Source organism: Hippocampus comes, unplaced genomic scaffold, assembly GCF_001891065.2.
Source record: "Hippocampus comes isolate QL1 unplaced genomic scaffold, H_comes_QL1_v1.1 scaffold135, whole genome shotgun sequence".
NCBI classification, from domain to species: domain Eukaryota; kingdom Metazoa; phylum Chordata; class Actinopteri; order Syngnathiformes; family Syngnathidae; genus Hippocampus; species Hippocampus comes.
Window position 1 is genome coordinate 3054174 of NW_017805583.1, and position 15348 is coordinate 3069521.

The window sequence follows — 15348 nt, forward strand, 5'->3', positions numbered from 1 at the left end:
AGGACCATACATGCGAAAGCGTGAGTTTAACTTCCTCTTGAAACTAAAACCAAAACAACAATCAGTTAAAAACCTGAAAAAGAAGTTGTGATATAGTTTAATTTCAAAGTACTGTTTTCACTTTATTACATTTTAAAATGTGTTCATTTACTTTTATTGAAAACTGCTGTACAGTGTGTGTGTGTGTGTGTGTGTGTGTGTGTGTGTGTGTGTGTGTGTGTGTGTAGTTTAGGGTGTACCGCGCTGGAATAGCTGGGATAGGGTCCATCTATACATGCCGCATATACATATCCGATGTGTCACCAGAGTGTACTGCTGGAGGTACAGTAAAAGTAAGTAAGTTAGTAAATATCTTGGCTGGAGAAACTTATACAACACAATACAATACATCTTAATTTGTTGTGTAATTTCACACTTGTTGGGTAGGCGGACCCTCCTGAGCAATTAAAAAGTAATTTTTCCATAATAGGTCCCATATAATATTACCACTGTTTTGCAAACCAATGGTCCAAACAGATCCTGTTGCACACAGATCAGCAGCATTACACCACTCTCAATTTCAACAAGGAGTCCCTTGTGACATTGCTGTTCCACTGAAACACACACACGCGCACACATGTACATACGCCCGTGCGTGCACTGAGGCTGGCAGCCAAAGCAGGCTTGGCATGGGGCCTAATGATGCTCGGGCATGCGTCTGCTCTCAACAACAGCAGGGTAACACCTGCCAAATCTTACTAAGGTGTAAATGTCTCTATTAGCAAGTGGCTGGTCCCCCATGTAAGTCTCATAGATCATTGGAAGCACTTTGATTGCTGTTTAGAACCTGGTAATCTTTGGGTCCAGTGGGCATGTTGACCATGTCGCTCTCTATTTCCTGTCATGTGAAAGAAGCAGCAGGAAATGGCTGCTGCAAAAGAGAAAATATACCAAATTGAAGCTCATAAAGCTTAAAAAAAAAAAACTTAAAAAAAAATCATAAATACTGTATTTCTCCCAATATGCCCTGAATTTATGAAGGAATATTTTTCTTGACTTTGACTATCATGTGTCTTGTTATACTCTTGTCATCAACCCTCCTCATCTCTTCAGTTTGGCCTGAAAAGACAACACACAGCATATGTTTTCTGTGGGATCTTTTTTGGGAAATTGCTTTATAATTTCAATACATATAAACATTTCTAGTGTGAGTGTGAGCGCAGATGGTTGTTCGTCTTTGTGTGCCCTGCAATTGGCCGGCAACTGGTTCAGGGTGTCCCCTGCCTACTGCCCAAAGACGGCTGGGATAGGCTCCAGCACCCCCCCCCCCCCGACCCTTGTGAGGATAAGCGGATCGAAAATGGATGGATGGATAAACATTTCTGTAGTTTCTAGAACAGCAGTATTTGTTTGATGAACTGTATTTCAGCCAATTTTAATAGCTTTTGCATTTGCTTTTTCTTATTTAGAGAGGGTGTGAAACTTTATACAGTATAGATCATTGGTTCTCAACTGTTGACACACGGGGAGCCACAGTTTCCTACTGTAGCCAAGTCCCAACACACTTTATAACAGGCGTGATGAAAATTAGTACTGCTTAAAATTGATATGTGCCATATTTTACATCCCTTACGCTTACGTGGTGCTTTCAGAGCACCTAATTAAGAAAGTGATGATGAACATGACAACAACAAATGTAAAATGTATTCTTCACATTGAGATCTGTAACAACGAAACATTTTAATCGCTGTGACCTGAGCAACCCCTGCAAATTGTTATTATAGTCGACTGAATATACATTGAAACCTATTCAAAAGATAAATCACATTTAATTAGTCTTACACCAGCCAATGCTGTGAGTAGCCGGCCAGTTGTGATGTGCAGAGCACTCCGGCTGAACTTACACTTTGAGGAAGAGAATGTTTTTTTTGTTTTTTCTTTAAAAAAAAAAAAAAAGGTAAGCAATAAATAAACTAATCAGAATACAGTGCTTGGGACTGAATGCATGTTTAATGGTCCGTCAATAAAAAAAGGTGCTGTGCTTCTGGTGTTCTACATCACAGCTTCATCGCCTGATTTCATGTTGACATATTTTGACAGACTGGCATTGAAACAAATAAAAACTAATGATTAAATATAGAACTCACCTTTGCACCATTACAATGCAGGTAGTTGGTGTCTTTATGGAGCCCTGTGCTTATTTCTCTTCACCAAGATGGTCCCGTGTCGAGGTTATCTTTTTTTGTTTCAAAAGACTCCAAAGGTTTGTCTTTTGATGTCAGCTGGCACCATGTTTGTGGGGGGGGGGGGGCTCCTTACAGTTGTAGGTGAACATTGTAAAACAAATGGAGAAAAACCCCACAATAAATATCACAACTAAAATGCTGTAAGAGCCAACTGAAAATATGTTTTTAATCAGTCTCTCTGTGTGGACACTGTGGTTGGAGACCCCTGCTTGAAACTTGTTAATTTATCAAGCACCAGTAAGGCATGGGGTTGATTGGTATAGCTTGAAATCAGTGCATTAGTGTATGACAACCTTGGCAGGATTCAAAAAAGAAAAGAAGCAAAGAAAACAAAAATGAAAAAAAAACGTGACAGTGAAAGTTTTGATCCATTTGATATAATAATGATCATTTGCAATATTATTCGAACGTGTGGTGTACATTGTAACTGCATCTGCATCAAACTGCCATCTGATGGTTCACTTGAATACATGACTCACTAATACACCTATTATGGTTGGACAGGCTGATGGATGGAGGTTGTTGTTTTTCTGTTGATCAACTATAAATTGCAATGCGTAAGTTCCTGCTCTTTTATCAGTCACTTTGCTATGTCAACCATTTCAGTGAGATGTTTTATTTTCAGTGCCAAGCTATAGTACCCGGTAATCGACAAGTCAATAAAGGTAGGTGTGAAGAGATTTGCTGTTTACCTAAATGACTTCAGGGCAAGACCTGGTGTGAAAAGACAGTGTAAGGCTGTCAGACCTCACCTTTGTCAAACAGGATGCTTTTCATATGATTCAACAGGTTAGGGTTATTGCAACACCCTTTGTCAAACAGGATGCTTTTCATATGATTCAACAGCAAAAGTGATCACATAACCTGAAGTGGACCTAACATTTTTTTCCCGATTTTGAAACATTACATGTATGTTTGCACAACTTTACCAAAACTGTTTGCGGGGGGCACACGGTGACAAAACCTTGATGACGCGCAGGGTGTTATACTTTCATTCCGGCGTTACTTATTAGGCATTTTACTTCCTTCCTAGATTCTTCCACCCCTTGTGAACAAACATAACTGATCCGAGGTATTAGTTGCGGTTAAACATGTACATTCCACCACATGTCTTGCTTTGACAAAATGAGCAATGGAAGCACATGCACATGCAAAGGCTTGTCATGTGCACACAAAGTCCATTGTGGCACTCTTCAATGAAGTGGGGAACGATTCACCCGTGTTGGATTGTAGAACTACGTAGCTGAGCTTTCCAGAAACATAAATTTCACAGCTGTCAAGTTGTTTCTATAAGCTGAAATGGAGCACATACGGTATAATATAATAAAAATATCAAACTGTATGTCTGTCTGAAAGAGGTACTACTTACATATTGTAACCAAGAGACTTGCTGGGACGATCAGAAAACCGCTTACGCGTTCATTAATTTGCCGGCACAGAGGAAATATTTCCTGATTCAAAATTCAAAATGCTGCCACGAAGAATCCTGGCCGCAATAAATCATTCAGCATGGCCAGCCACCCTCGCTAATACTGCCAAATCAGCAGAGCAGAGCAAAGTTTTATATGACCATCAATAATTAAGACACAATAACCTTATGACTACATTCTTGTGAGCTGTACTGTAATTGAAGGAGAGATAGATAGATAGACAGCTAGATAGATAGATAGATAGATAGATAGATAGATAGATAGATAGATAGATAGATAGATAGATTGCGCTGTCACTAATTGCAGAGTCAAACTAAGTGGGGGCTGGATGGAATTTGACAGGTGCGTTATGAGGTGATTATTTATGGAGACTTTTTAATTAAAAGAAAAACTGCTTATTAGGAACCCTCAGGTCCCTCATTAATAGCTTTCGCGTGAAGAGTCAGTGAGTTGTTGAAGGTTAGTAGGGAGCACTAATGAGATGTGCTGTGTGGTAGAGTAAATGTCATCAATTCCATCTAGATACATCTATATGAGTTCTGAGAGCGAAAGTCACAAAGCATTTTAACCAAACAGTGAATGTAAATACTGTAAATTGTATGATGTTCTTGATACTATATGTTGACACAAAACACATTTGGCTGCTCATTTTTACAACAGATAATCCTTCCTATACACCCACAGTAGTCAAACCTCTTTATTTCATTCTGTTGTACAAAAAGGGTCCTATTTTGGTGCACAGCGCAAGTCTAACGCAAAGAACAGTCTAGCTATGTGCATGGGTCGTGTTTTTTCCTGGTGTTTTCATCGACGCATATGGTTAGAAACACGCATTTTTATCATTCTGAGCGTGAACACAACCAACTTTTGGTGTTTTCATAGACGCATATAGTTAGAAACATGCATTTTTATCATTCTGAGCGTGAACACAACCAACTAGCCTTACCGCCCATTGGAAGCGCCTCTTCTCCTTCCGTTTAAATTCAGCACAGGAGAGGTGCACGGTCTACATGGCTGGAATATATGCAGGAGATTGATACACGCAAAGTACATTAATAAGGGAACAGTAAGATCTCCTCTTGCAGATACAGTGGTACCTCTACTTTCGAAATTAATTGGTTCTGGAAGAAATTTCTTAACTAGAAAAATTTGTAAGTAGAGACGTGTTTTCTCCATGTAAATGTACTAATTCGTTCCAAGCCCCACCTCCCAAAATTCTGACATAAATGTTTCCTAAAGCATAAAAATGGATCAAAATATGTAACAAATACAAGTTGCAATTAGATTATTGCACAATAAATGAGAATTGTGCATAATCTACAAAACACAGAATAAAGAATAAAAATGATGGTCATTTCACTTTTAACTGCGTCCTCATCGTTTTGTTTGCCCTCTTTAGTCCATGTTCTCTCTCAGAAGTGGTTTTTGCCTGGCGTTTTGTAAAGAACGGATCCAAGGACGTTTGCTTTTGTCGGCTTTTAACAATCCTTTGAAAATGTCCAAGGCAAACGTCAGCATAGTGAGCGATCGCCCGCAGAACACTTTTTCTGGGTGATTCACATTTGCATAAAACTATCGGAACACCTCATGGCCTGAGGAGAGAATGACGAGGACACTGCATACATGCAGATATATCTGTCGATCTATCTACACGCATAAACACATGCAGTAGAAGTCCCTCTTAGCTAATGGGATGCAGCTACAAGTATGTTGCGTTCAGGAAACTCGGAGCTGCGATTAGCAGGCCATATTGTATTTTTACCTTTCGTATCTTGAAATTTCTTTTGTAACAAGAGGCAATATTTTCCTGTTGAGACGTTTCATAATTTGAACATTTCATATGAAGAGACGTTCTAAGTGTCGAGGTACCACTGTATATAAAATTGGCCAGGGCGATCACAGACTGCGGCTTTGAAGTGAGCAGTTAGAGACTGCTTTCCAAATTGATCATGTATTTCATTGTGCGCTAGCCCACCGCTTCTCCCACATAGTTGTACCACGGCCCAGGGCGTGATTAAACATAACAAAGATGATGAAAATAATAATAATCCCTTCAATTATTTGATTTCTTCAATGACTCCGAGAGTTCGATGAATCCTGTTATCCTATTTATGAATGAAATACAATGACATCCACCACAGACATATCTGCGGAGCTCAGAATCTGTCTGCCTGTACCTCGGTCGAATTCACCAAAATCACATTCCGCCACCATTGCCACAAATTAGACCTGCTTTTAGCTCGTTTAATGTTCACTCTACATTCAGCCACCACATTGTCAGGTGCACCATGGCTCTTTAAAGAATATGCCCTGGGTCCGCTGGAATGCCCAGCTTGACGCTGCACACTCTACAAATTTGCATAACACACTCAACGAGGCTCACACCGACACAAAAATCAAGCTCTGCCAGTTTTTATCCCGAGTGCACGTGCAGCGGCTATGAAAATAGAACCCTAAAACTCTGAACTATTTGCAAGTCCTACTGTAACTGCAGTGTAGAGAAACTGTTATGTTTTTGTTTAGATTACATTTGGTTTTGTTTCATCATGAGGCCTTTTTGCCTCTACCTGTTCTCGTCATCCGTGTCCCTTATGTTGAACCAATCAGCTCCCTCAACTCTTTGTGTCTTGTCCAGGTGTTTCTCGTCATCTCGTCACTTTGCTTGTATTTAGTTCCCTGGGTTCTGGCAGTCTATGTTGGGTCCCTGTGAGTGTCTGTGTGCTCTTGTCATGGTTTGTTTCTGCCATAGGTTTTTGTTACTTTGGTTCCTTGTGGTTTTCAGGGCTTTGTTCGAGTACTTCAGTTAGTTTTTGCCAGTGTCCTCCTGCTTTTTGGGGTCCTCCAAATACCACCATGCAAAACGTAACACAGACATGCCCCACACTTTTGATAAGGGAAAGGTAATGAAACAATATTTTCATTTTCAACATTCATTAACAAGCCCTTTTGAAGCACGAGTGATTTGAAAGGGACATTTGGTTTAAAAAGCGGAATTGCGCTGAAAAACAGGGAAAAGCTCCAAACTAGATTAATTGAATCATCATCAACATCGACATTACCATCATCATCATCATCATCGTCAGCGTTATTGTGAAGACAAACGCCACTGGGTGTGAATCACAATATATTTTGGAGGAAATATTACACTTTGAAAATTGACAAACCAATCAAGTATGAAAGCATGCATTGCCTTGCAGTAATTAACATTTTTTTCCGCAGTCCCAGCAGAGAAACTCCACACTGTGTACACCCACCTTGTGTGCGTATAAGTACCATCATGAATTAACCAGCAGCTGCCTTCTGGAACTCAAGGGTGCTTTGTGTGTTGTGTCCCACACTTTTACATAATGCAATTACATGTGAATCCAGAAAGTCTTGCGTGGTGTTTCGACAATATCTAGAAAACGCTCATAAAAATGAACACACACACACACACACACACACACACACACACACACACACACACACACACACACACACACACACACACACACAAGCATGTACACACACTCACACGTACACACACTCGTGTCAACCTTCTGGAACTCTCATATTGTCTCAGTCCAACAATGCAGCAGCTGGCACAAACAGAGAGCTATTTAACAGCCACCAATTGAGGCTATCCCACCAGGTGCTACTGTGTGCCTTTCCCATCCAAATTTCATGCATCAGCAGAATTTCGTTTGCCTTTATTTTCATAGCTCAAAACCAGTGGGGGTGGGGGCTCGCGGTTGCTAGCATAAATGCTGATATTTATGCATTGCTCCTGAAATGGGCCAGTGAAAAATGGGTGACATTAGTGTGCTGGTTGTGTCTCACATCTCATACCTGTATAGCACGTTCATGTTGTGTTAATTTCCACATGACGTGTATATGTATGGCTTTTGCAAGCACACCCACAGACCTGGATACAAATGAGCGTACAATATACATCTGCCCAAGTGTGTGTTTCCCAGCATGTTTCTGTGGCTGTGTGGGTTGTAAACACCAGAAATAACACACTTCCATGGGACCTTTGAAATTGACACCATCTGTCTTTATCAGGGACGGCTTTTGGAAAAGGAATGCTTTTCCCAATGCTACACAAATTGTACCAGCATCGTTATATTGGAAGGAGACATAAGAAACACTGCAAAACAAATTTGGGAGCGGTACATTGGTGATTTGAGACTATTTTGAAGGCAGTAATGTTGTCCCATAAGCAGAGAGTGATGCAGTACATTTTGCCTCATGTGGCCATCGAGTATAAAATACAGACAGGGTGCTGATATTACAAATTGAAGAATAAATTCCAACCACTGCGGTATTGAAAAACATGTTATGTTCTGTATGGACATTGGCTGTGAGGTCTGGACCTCATAACCGTGACTCGCAAGTACGGTATGGCCTATAAGGGGCAAAAGTTGTTCTTTTTGTATCTTCAAAGTCGTGTTATATAGCAGTCTCCCATTTCATCATACAGATCTTTGCATGTGATTTGGAGTCACAGATTGTTGGTGCAGCCACATTTGCTTAATTAAAGCAAACCAGGATCATCCTGCTCTTGTCCTTAGGCAGCTCAGGGTTTTCCATTGGTTCCATGGTGCGCCTGAGCCAGGAGAGAGTTCCTCAGCAGGTGGTGTGTGCATGCCAACTGGTGGGGGTTGCTTTTGGAGCATTTCCAATCAGAGCTGGAGTCTGATTTCTTCCCAGGATGTTGTTAGGTCTTGGACATGGTTAAAAAAACCTCTTTCTTCACTTTTGTTATTGTGTCATGAGAATGCGTCCATTAAAATTGTGGCATTTAACTGTTGAGGCCTTTGTCTTCTCAACTTGGCTCTTTGGGAGGGGCAATACTACCAAGGTGATGTGACCAAATGTTTGTGTTAGTGGGTTTCAGGCATCCAGCGATCAGGCAGCAGGTGTTGTTCAGTGCTGGGTCTAATTTCTTCGCGTGGGCCGAGCTCTCCCAGACAGGCCGGACATATTCTGCTGATAAATAGCACGGGGCAAGAAAATTTGTTCTTAGGATGGATGCTATGGGACCCCATTTTTAATTTGTCAATTTCCATAGGATGTTATTGGGGGTCTCAACTTTGGATTTGGCATTGCCGATGTGGTTCTTGTAGAAGAGTGAGTGGTCCAGGGAGACACAGAGATAGATTGGGTTGAAGCAGTGCTCAAGTATTTTCCAGAAAATGTGATGTGCAGAGGTTGGTTGGCCTCACGGTTCCTGAGGTGAAACGAGCAGACTTTGGTTTTTGTGTTGGGATGCAGTTCGTTTTGCTGATAGTAAGGAGCTCGTCTAAGACTGGGGTGGGGTTGGCTTCCACTGCTTCAAACATACTCTCTTGGGATGTTATACCAAGGTCATTGGCATAAAAGAAACGGTCTCTTGGCTGGTTGTTGGTGTAAATGTTATACAGTACAGAAGAGGGGCCAGGACACTGCTTTGAGGTACGCCATTTCATTGTACTCGCCAACGGCTGTGCTTGTTGTTTTATACAACAAAGAAGCGCCGATCTTTCAGAAGGGCTCCAATGAGGTCTGCAAGTTCCAAGTTCATTTGTCAGCTCCAACATCTTTTTACGGAGAAGGCGATGGTTCACAAAAGTTGTTGTAGCAAAGTGATTCATTGTAAAATGTGTTAGTTTTGATATTCAATTCATTCTCATTAATAAGATTTGCATTTCAACTCACACGTCATACTGATTTGCTCAGCAAATTCAGTTGCAATAGCAATTTATATTATCGACTACCCAATTAGTCTATTTTTTTGGCTCAGGTTTCAGTAACTGACCTGGGGAATCACCAACATGAGCTTTGCGGACACCAGGTAGCTCCAAAGAACATGAGTCACGCATGATTAGCCTCTCACATTGTTCACCACTCAATTCAGGGGCGATACACCACACAGAAGAACTTATTGGACAGTGCTCACTCACTCGATTCAGACAGTGCCTACCGGTAAATACAATTTGTACTGAGCATATAGCATGCATATAGAACATGGCTTGTAGCGTTTAGTATACACTTTATTGTTAATATTTACACAGCTGTTCACAGAATACACAGACATATACCTGTAGCTGCTCATAATAAGAACTTGCCATTCATTACGATAGCAAACATTTCCTTTGCTGTGTTTTCATTAGGGAAAGACCACGGAACGTCGTCTTTTTCGTGTGTGTGTGTGTGTGTGTGTGTGTGTGTGTGTGTGTGTGCGTGTGCGTGTGCGTGTGGGCGTGTGTGTGTGTGTGTGTGTGTGTGTGTGTGTGTGTGTGTCAGTCATATGCAAATTCACTACTTTCCAATGTTTATGTGCATATGCGGCTGATCATTATCCGGCATTCGTCAGGTACATGCCCGAGTGCAAATTCGTTCGGCCTGTCTATTGTCCTGTCTGTCATTTTAGTCTTCAAGTCTGACAGCTGTCAGGTTGACTCTTGCTCTGTGTTTGAAACCTCTTTGCCTTCCCTGTCAGGCACATTGAGGCAGACGTAGACGAGATGTGATGGCCGCACTGTCCATTAGCCCCCGGGTTGTTCACGCTTTAACTGAGCTTGACTGTGGATGAGCCTCTAAACTGCCTGCTACAATAAGGGACACGTCCAAGAGAATGGGTTTGACCCTGTGGGTCATCTCACAGATTAATGGCATCCGAGGTGGCGTTTGGCAGCAACCAAGTCCTATTCACACCTCAATAACGGACCGACCGCCGTACACACATAAACATATGTGTTCATAGGATTCAATGACAGCAACATATATGGTTGCGAGTCTATGTGGGCTCAGGATGTGAAAAGGCAGGTCTGTACAGGAGTGTAATGATTTGCTCGAATCTCACTCAGGTGCATGTGTGTTTGAGGCGTGCATATCAGTGTGTGTGCCATCTCCAGAGTAAACACACCTCATACACAGACCTTGAGAAGACACCCTTGGGTTTTCTCCTGACTTTAAGCCTCTCTAATCCCTGAAAAAGATTTGCAACAGTTTGACGTAATCCTTTCACATTTCTGCTTTCCCAATCCCAAATGCTTCCTCGGCTGCGGCTTTGCAACAATTCACATGTGATAGCTGGATCTAATTAGGGATGTTCACGAACAATAACATGTTTCTTTTAACAGAGAGTGCGACAAACAGATTTGTGAATAGGGTGTTTATAAAAACGTTGAGTGCACATATTGCTCAGTACCAAAGAATCAAAGTCTGGGCGACAACATGTGCAAGCAATAACAGGAGTGTTAGATCAATCGCAATATGTTTAAGCCTGATGCTGCATAACCCCACGTTGACTGAAATGCCTCCAGTTGTTTTTGATTATTTAACACTAATCATCTACCTTTTTAACAATATAATTATTTAACAATCAAGTAATATGATTTTTCTTTTGTACAAAAAAATCTGCTGATTCATTTGGAGATACCATTTGATTTGGTAGAGCAAGAGTGTTCAGTCTTTCAAGGTGACACAAACGTTGAATTCACATGTTTAAAAAAGACATGGCAATTTGATGTACAGGTTTGTGACCATCTTGCATAACATTACAATTAAAACATGGCACAGGACACCCTGAAAACTGCCCTGGGAGAGTACAACATCAATTGTCACAGCGCGGTGAGATGACCCAGACGCGAACGCGGCAATGCAGAAATGAAGGGAGTATTGTCCAGTGGCGGTTCTAGATCAGTTTCACTGAGGGGGAAACGCGGCAATGCAGAAATGAAGGGAGTATTTTCATAGGTGAGAGTCTTATGACTAGCCTCAAGGCTTAGCTCATTCAGAAGCTCCAAAAATTGTATTGCGGAGTAGACATCACTATAATGTTTGTTGGCATTTCAAAAATGTTAACAAGCTCTCCTCTGCCGCCTCTCATTTTGCCCGTGCAACGCTGTCACCGCTTTGCGTGCTGGGTTGTACCTGCCCTTCAGACATGCTATTCATATATGCAAAATTAGGCACCATGAAGCATCTTTGGTTAGATAAATCCCGCTTTATCCTCCTGACTACCAGGAAAAAAAATGTTGTCCAATCACATTTATTTTGACATTCCCCAATCTATGTGAAGTAATTGGACTCCTCCAAAAGAAATTTTTGAAATCCCACTACATTTTTAAACAGGCTCAAATACACTTAAAACAACTCAAACAACACTTTAACGTGTTCATAAGAGTCTTATAATTAAAATGCCAACAGCATTTCAAGACAAAATGCGGTCGATAAAAAATATTACTTTTCCTCTTCCCATAAAAAGTGCTTACACTGAGGGAAGCCATTTTCTTACTTTTTCTAACCCCTACAAATTTGGTATCATTGGAAAGCACTGAATGTCCTCTTTAGAGTAACAAAAGGAGTTAATGTGATTGGAGGCACTGGGTGGGAGATATTTAGGTTCACAAATGTCCTCTACAGAGGACAAATTTGAACTACTGGTAGTCAGGAGGTTATGTGACAAATGAATCCAAACATGGAGTATGTTTGGATTCACGTAACATGCAAAATGAACTATGCAGCAGTTTAGCACACCTGGCCGATGCAATCCCGATTGTGTCCAGTTATGAGTTTCCATATCTGTTTGCGTGTGTTCTGTGTCTTGTGCAACACAAAAATATATGGCAGTGTGCAAATGTAATTTTTCTTAAGGGATTATAATGAGTTTAATGAACCAAAAAAATCAATTCAACTAAAACATTGAAATTGCATCTGTCGCAATTCATGTAACTTTAATACCCACTTTCTGGTCCAGCACTCATGTGTCTTGTATGAGAACACCTTTGAGTGATCCCATTTCTGTGTTTATGCTCCAATAAATGTGTCACACCTTACTTGAGAGAATACACTTCCTGGCAATACCGTCACCATCTGTTACAGGATTGTGTCAAATCTGTTGTCACATCAGGCGTGGGGTTGTTGCAGAGATGTCACTGTTGGATTGGAAGTTAAATTATGGATTAAAACGCAGAATACTGTGAGAATGTGCAACTAGAACGTAAGAATTTTTAATATCTCGATCTTTGGTGGGATCATTGCATACCTCCTCATCGGGCGATGAAGGTGACGGCTGATCTCACAGTTCCAGAATGTGTGTTATTTACACTTCCTGTCTTTCAGCAACACTTTCCATCATGGCACTGTCACAGCACATAACATGTCATCATCACAGATCGTTTTTTTTTTTTTCCACCACTACTGAAAAAGGGTGTTTTGACAACTTTGCTGTTTGTCAACAGTCCGTTTTTTTTTTTTTTTTAATCTGTGTTGCTTTGCATCCATACAAGTAGACCATCTGAGCGAGAACCCTAGCCAGCGATTGATTGATGATCGTATTTTCAGCATTCACATCTTACGCTTGTGTCTTGGACAGACTTCCAAACACGAAAAGACTGTAATTATTTCGGCTCACTTTGGCATTGCAAAAGGTAGACAAGAACCATGGTAAACCATCTATCCATCCATTTGCAACACCGCTTATCCTGTAGAGCAGGGGTGTTAAACTCATTTTTGTCGTGGGCCATATTTTACTTCCCATTTCCCTCGGAGGGCCGTTATTTCTGAAACCATATAAAGAAGTTGAGAATAACAGTTGACTCCACTTTTGTTTAAGTTACTGTCATGACGGGGTTGGTTACAAGAAAATGCTTACAAGATCCTTATTTATTACAGATGACGGGGAGTTGCTGCAGCCTATCCCAGCTGAATTTGGGCGGGAAGGCAGGCTCCACCCAGAACTGGTCGTGGGGCACATATAGAGACAGATGACCATTCACAACCACAGCTGGTAAACCTCAAGGTTAAAATGTCTCATTACAGAACTGGTAGATCCAAGGAACACTTACAGACTTGCTCTGGGTGCTGACAACCCCTAATTAACGGAAAGGAGGGAAGAAGGCATCCTTAATTTATTCTTCAGACTAAAAGAGGAATTTAGCATGCACGAGACAAAGCCTTTTTTTCCTGGAATGAAATTGCCAGCCAGTCAGCGAATTTATCAGATGAGACGGTCGAAGATAGGATATTTCACTACCACCTAAAAAAACGATTGAGTGTCAATTTTACTTGTTTGATGTTCTGTCTTGCAAACAAGTGTAAAATAAGATGCGGGGAATATTTTAGAAATAGAGAAACCGTATCCTTGACAAGGATACGCTTTGAGAAGGAGGAGGGAAATAGTGCTTCACGGTGCCGTATGATAAGCTCTATGGTCGTTTGACTTAACATGTTAGCTTAGTTGAGGTGACGCTACAAATTGAAACTACCTTGACTCAACTGACAACCTCTGCCCAATAAAAACCGAGGCAGCAGAGTCTGGCTGGTCCTATTTGGATATGTGGTTATTATGACCCATGTAAATGAATTTTGCTTCAATGAAAAGTGGGATTGGATTGATTGTACCACTTGTAGAAAAGAAGCCCATATTTATCACAATAAAACCGGAGCTCTTCTCTTGAAGTTATTAACATTGCCGAGTATGGCCTTGTGTAATGATGTCTGCTATTTTATGGAAGCCGCAGCATCCTCATCTGTCTGTCTGCACGTATGGCCCATGCATCCTTGTTAATGATCTATTTCATGGCACATTAATTTAAATTATTTTAGGGAATGCAACATTAGCACACTGAGCAACTCATACGTCTTTCTCAGAGTGCAACGTTTGGACATTTAATTTTTTTTTAAATTCCCTTCATTAGTGATCTTCTATGTTAAGGTTGAAATGGTTTGCAACATTGAGATTATATAAATTTGTTGCACAATATGCTTTATTATGACTTTGTTATGTTTCGTTTGTGTTACAGCCCAAAGGGTGTGTAGCTTGTGTTCAAACTGCATTGGAGAAATGGAAAGAATTTGCCATTGACATGCTTTTTTTTTTTAAGATGCAAAGTATCCACTCAAACCCATCACAATTTGTCCATGGTCTTGATTGATTATGATTCCATATTCATTTGCAATGTAAACGTTTCTCCTGAAATCGTACTCCCTTTTCAGTTTTACTAGCACATGGCATCATTGCTTCTGATAAAAGACAGTATATTTTAATAGTACTTGTTGTTGCGTCTTTGTTTCCAAACCATGATTTTCACTTGTATTGTAATTACGTAGCATAGAATACTTGGGATGGGGCGGGGGGAGTCTATTAGAAACCAATAATATGACTCTAAATTATGGTACAGATATTTTGAGCTTTTTAAATGATGTGTAGTGTTTGACATTCCGGAACAATTGTATGACTGTATATTCGGAATAAAACAACAAAGGCTCAGAGGAGAAAATTAGAGGAGTGAGGAGCCTATTCCGAAGCAAAAATCGGGCTTCATAACCACATACATGAGGATCATGGGGGATTATCGGATGCAATTAAAAGGGCTATTAAAGGTTTGCTGTCATTTGTGAAAGAACGTTCCTAATAAAAATCAGTGCGACGGTCCTGGTCGAGGCACTTCTAGTGCATGCAAATGACTATGCGTAATTAAAGCAAGGATATGCTCAAGCAGTGGTAGTGTATTTAAGGTTTCAGATCAACACAATCATAATAAAGTCATTTGGAAACAGGACAGCCGGGCACTGCTAACAAATGCAATATACAAGGCTTTATGCATCTTGTCTGGATCTTTATTAAACAATAATAATTACTGAAGGTTGATAAGACTCTGGATTAAAGACAGCATAATGCTTCAATAAGCAGGTGTTGTTTACATTGAGAGTCCCCTATATAT

The 15348-nt window shown here is 40.7% G+C and overlaps 1 long non-coding RNA gene across 1 annotated transcript; it reads right to left on the reverse strand.

The window, feature by feature from the left end:
- Positions 1–211: 211 nt before the first annotated feature.
- On the reverse strand, positions 212–12759 carry LOC109521873 (uncharacterized). The gene is made up of 3 exons (XR_002169451.1): positions 12669–12759; positions 12461–12558; positions 212–910 (listed from the first exon to the last, which is right to left on the reverse strand). It is a non-coding gene; the product is annotated as an uncharacterized LOC109521873 (long non-coding RNA).
- Between the last annotated feature and the right edge of the window lie 2589 nt (positions 12760–15348).